General features: G+C 37.8%; 1 pseudogene; it reads left to right on the forward strand.

The window, feature by feature from the left end:
• Positions 1 to 3,857: 3,857 nt before the first annotated feature.
• LOC130842141 (adenylyl cyclase-associated protein 1-like) lies at positions 3,858 to 5,321 on the forward strand (annotated as a pseudogene).
• Positions 5,322 to 5,608: the final 287 nt, after the last annotated feature.

Genomic DNA, 5,608 nt, shown 5'->3' on the forward strand with positions numbered 1-5,608 from the left:
AAAAATTCCTCAGTTGTGAAAGAGCTAAGCTTCCTTGCAATCATGTTATCTTTTTCTGTGTTTGTTTTGTTTTATTTATTTGTTTGTTTATATTTTGCCTCTTTCATTAGTAGTCATTGTTTCTTAGGAATTCATGATTCTATCTTAATAAAGTAACCAAATCTCCTTTGAAAACTTAATTATGCCTTTCTAAGATGAAAACCTACATTAAAAACTAAATTAAAATTTTAGGATACCTTTAACACCTAAAACTATCTTTGAGATTTCCCAAATGGCCCCTGGAAAAGCACAGAGATTTGGTATTTCACCGTATGAAAAAGGGATCCCAGAAATAATTAGGGGTTTTTTTTGATAACTCCATATTTCTTCATTAGCTCAACATTATTGTAAAAATTTCATGGGAAGAATTTCCAAATCAGAAGAGATGTTCATCCTTCCCAAGGTTTAGTTTGTATAAGTGAATTTTTATTAATATAAATATTTCAGGGATCATAAGCTTTATGGCAAAGCCCTGGGGATTTGTCAATGCCTTCATAGTCTACAATGTAATTACCTTCAGAGGAATCCTTGATCAAACCTTTATGAAATAGTTATTTATTGCATCGTATTAGAGAATTTCACTCTTCTACATTCTTATTCTATTGGCTTCTTTGATAAGTTAACCACAGCCATCCAGTCTTACTATCAAACAGTTTTATTTTCCCCCCTGATGTTTCCATGAAGGCTCTGCTATAACGCTTCAGGCTAAAATTTGTAAAAAACAACAACAAAAAACAAAACAAAACAGTCTCCAGGCCTGTGGGAAGGACTTTATCATGTACCATGAACTATTGATACTTCAGGGAATACACTCTTGGGTAAGACTTTGAGCTGATGATGCTTAGATAACTTTCAAGATGTGCCATGGACTGTTAGGAATTATAGGAATCTTTTTAGTCTGTAAGCAGACATTTCATGAATGCAGATTGTTGATAAGAATCAGAAAAATTAATGACACAGGACTAAATAATCTTATGAGGAAAATATAACTGGTTATTTGTTTGGAATGATGTTGATATTATTTTGGATTTTCTTTTTTTTTTTTTTTCCTGATATATGAAGAAGGCCTTTTCTTCTTAAGCTGTTCTTAACTCTAAATTTAGTAGATGATGATTTTGTAAACTGAAAATATCTGTACTGCTATTTGCGTCTCATTGAATCCCTCTCTCAATTCAAAAACATTTTTACTGAGACTTCTTACTTTTCATGGGAATATAGCTATTTACATAAGCTCAAATAGAAACTGTCCCCATTTTTACCAGGATATAATTGGATATATAAATTGTTCAACCAAGGCCATACAATATCTTGAGTGTCGCATTTAAAAATTATACTAATCTGATTAAGTATAGAAATCTTACTATAAAAATTGACTTTATATATAGAGCTAATGCTTATAAAGTCCTGCCAAGAAAACTGGTTTGGTGCTTGTCTTATATACAGTCTCAGCCTCATAGGTGCTGAAGAAGGTCAATTTCTGTCAGGCAGTAGACCTTAGCAAATTTGGGGGACCTTAAGAGAGAGGATATAACTCAAATTTATAGATACTGCAGGTGAAATTTGGAGGAAAGTATGTTAGGCTTAGTTTCCTAGCCCTAGGATATAATGACAAAAGTAGATAATTTTACAAGTCCAATCCAAAATTGCTTTTGAAAAGTTCTAGACAGAAGGTCTTTGGACTTAATTTACTAAATGCTATATGCTCAAGGAAATTATGGTTAATTATTACTCTTGTTGCACCTACATAAATAATCAGACCAAACATAATGACACTGGTTTTATTGTGATCAAGAATAATCTTTGGAGAAATTCACAAATATGTGGAAATTAAGAACAGTCCTAAGGAATCAGGAGGAAAAAGAAGAAATGACAAGGGAAATTAGGAAATGCTTTGAGATTATGGAAAATAAAAACACAATATACAAAAACTTACGGAATGCAGCTAAAGCAGTGTTCAGAAGGAAATACATAGCTATAAATGCCTACAATATAAAAGAGGAAAGATTTCAAATCAATGACCTAACCTTCCACTTTAAGAACATGGAAAAAGAAAAAGAAATTTAAAGCAAGCAGAAGGATGGAAATAAAGATTAGAGTATAAATAAATGAAATACAGAATAGAAAAGCAATGGAGAGAATCAAAACCTCAACAAAACTGACAAACCATTAGCTAGATGAAGAAAAATAGGTGATCAAATTCTAAAATCAGGAATGAAAGAGGAGGCATGATTACTGACTTTTTTATGCCAAAAAAATTAGACAACCTTGAGGAAATGGAAAAATTCTGAGAAAGACACACACTGCTGAATCTGATTCAAGAGGAAATGGAAAATCCTAAATGATATATAACAAAGAGATTTAATTAGTAATCAAAACTTCCCACAAAGACTGGAGGACTAGAATTCTACTGCACATCTAAAGAGTTAACACCAATCCTTGGCAAACTTCCAAAAAATAGAACATATGACAGCTCATTTTACGAAGGCAATATTGTTCTGATACCAAAATCAGAGAAAAATATCACATGGAAAGAAAACTATAGAACAATTTCCCTTATAAATATAGTTATAAAAGTTCACAACAAAATACTAGCAAACTGAATCCAGCTATATATATATGAACCAACAAACAAGTTGGTTCAAAGTATGAAAATCTATCAATTTGATAAACCACATAAATACAATAAAGGATGAAAACCACATTACCATCTCAATGGATGCAGAAAAAGCATTGCCATAATCTAACACCCTTTCTTGATAAAGGTACTCAACAAAGTAAAAATAGAAGGGAACTCCTGTAAAGGGCATCTATGAAACACCCATGGCTGACATACTTAATGGGAAAAGACAAAGCTAAGATCAGGAACAAAAGAATGGAATGTTCATTCTTGCTACTTCTATTCAGCATTGTACTGAAGGTTGTTCTAATTAGGGTAATTAGGGAAGAAAAATAAAAGACATCGAGATTGGAAAGGAAGGAGTAAAACTCTTTGCAGATGACATGATCCTATATGTAGAAAATCATAAATAATCAAGAAACAGAGTTAATAAACAAGTTTAGTGCAGTTACATTTTACATACAATGATAAGAGGACGTCATGAGAATTGAAAGCTTCAGCTCTGTAAAATGCAATATCAGGAGAATGAGAAGATAAGCTATAGACTGGAAGAAAATATTTGCAAAATACACATCTAATAAAGAACTGTTATTCAAAATATACAAAGAACTCTTAAAGCTCAACAATAAGAAAACGAACAACCCAATTAAAAAATGGGCCAAAGACCTGAACAGATATCTCATCAAAGAAAATATGCAGATGGCAAATAAACATATGAAAAGATATTCTACATCATATGTTATTAGGGAATTACAAATTAAGGCAAAAATGAGATAACATTAAAACCTATTAGATGGCCAAAATCCAAACACTGACACCAACACGTGCTGGGAGAATGTCGAACAACAGGCACTCTTATTCATTGCTCATGGGAATCCAAGTGTTCTTCAGTATGACATTCTGGAAAGGGCAAAACTATGGAAACATTCCAATAAAGAGCTTAAAAAAATAAAAAATAAATACAAATAAAAAATAACAAACAAAACAGCAACAACAAAAAAAGGTAAGTGATTTCCAGGGGCAGTGGCTTGAAGAGAGATGCATAGGCAGAGCACAGAGGATTCTTTGAGGGCAGAGAAAATACTTTATATGATATTATAATAATGGACATATGTCATTATATATTTGTCCAAACCCACAGACTGTACCACACAATTTCGCTGTTTTAAAAAGTATACTTTAGAGAGCGGCTGATCGCAGTCCCGAGGTGAGGCAGAACTCTGAGCAGGTGGTATATTATGGCTGACATGCAAAATCTGGTAGAAAGACTGGAGAGAGCAGTGGGCCGCCTTGAGGCAGTCTCCCAGGCTTCTGACACACACTGTGGGTATGGAGACAGTGCTGCAAAAGGAACAGCTCCATGTGTGCAAGCCTTTGACTCACTGCTGGCTGGTCCTGTGGCAGAGTACCTCGAGATCAGTAAAGAGACCAGGGGAGATGTGCAGAAACATGCAGAGATGGTCCACACAGGTCTGAAGTTGGGGCGAGCTCTCTTGGTTACAGCCTCTCAGTGCCAAGCAGCCAGCAGGCCACAAGCTTTCTGATTTGTTGGCACCCATCTCCAAGCAGATCCAAGAAGTGATAACCTTTCCGGAGAAGAACGAAGGCAGCAAGTTGTTCAATCACCTGTCTGCTGTCAGCGAAAGTATCCAGGCCCTAGGTTGAGTGGCTATGGCTCCCAAGCCTGGTCCCTATGTGAAGGGAATGAATGATGCTGCCATGTTTTATACAAACCAAGTCCTCACGGAGTACAAAGATGTGGATAAGAAGCATGTGGACTGGATCAAAGCTTACTTGAGTATATGGGTAGAGCTGCAGGCTTACATTAAGGAGTTCCATACCACTGGACTGGCCTGGAGCAAAACGGGGCCTGTGGCAAAAGAACTGAGTGGATTGCCGTCTGGACCCTCTGCTGGATCAGGTCCTCCTCCCCCCGCCCCCACCAGGCCCACCTCCACCCCCAGTCCCCACCAGTTCAGGCTCAGGTGAGTCTGCTTCACACTCAGCACTGTTTGCGCAGATTAATCAGGGGGAGAGCATCACACATGCCCTGAAATATGTATCCGATGACACGAAGACTCACAAGAACCCTGCCTTGAAGGCTCAGAGTGCTCCAGTACGAAGTAGCTCCAAACCATTCTCTGCATCTAAACCAGGAGTCAGCCCATGCCCCCAAACCAGTCATAAAGAAGGAGCCAGCTCTACTTGAACTGGAGGGCAAGAAGTGGAGAGTGGAAAATCAGGAGAATGTTTCCAACCTGGTGATAGATGACACCGAGCTGAAACAGGTGGCTTACATATTCAAGTGTGTCAACTCGACTTTGCAAATCAAGGGCAAAATTAACTCCAGTACAGTAGATAAGTGTAAGAAACTCGGCCTGGTGTTTGATGACGTGGTGGGTATTGTGGAGATAATCAATAGTAGGGATGTCAAAGTTCAGGTAATGGGTAAGGTGCCAACCATTTCCATCAACAAGACAGATGGCTGCTACGTTTACCTGAGCAAGAATTCCCTGGATTGTGAGATAGTGCCAAATCTTCTGAGATGAATGTCCTCATTCCTACAGAAGGCGGTGACTTCAATGAGTTCCCAGTCCCTGAGCAGTTCAAGACCGTATGGAGTGGGCAGAAGTTGGTCACCACAGTGACAGAAATTGCTGGATAAGCGAAGTGCCACTGGGTTCTCTGCCCTCTCCCTCACACCGTGGGATAAATCTGTATCAAGACGGTTCTTTTCTAGATTTCCTCTACCTTTCTGCTCTTAAACTGCTTCTCTGCTTTGAGAAGCACAGCTACCTGCCTTCACTGAAATATACCTCAGGCTGAGATCTGGGGTGGGATAGCAGGTCATGGATCTTCTGCAGGAAAGTGCAGCTTCTCCATATCAGCTCAACCACACCGCCGGTCCATTCTTAAGGAACTGCAGAACAGGACAGGTGTGTTTTCGCTTTC

Source organism: Hippopotamus amphibius, chromosome X, assembly GCF_030028045.1.
Source record: "Hippopotamus amphibius kiboko isolate mHipAmp2 chromosome X, mHipAmp2.hap2, whole genome shotgun sequence".
NCBI lineage: Eukaryota > Metazoa > Chordata > Mammalia > Artiodactyla > Hippopotamidae > Hippopotamus > Hippopotamus amphibius.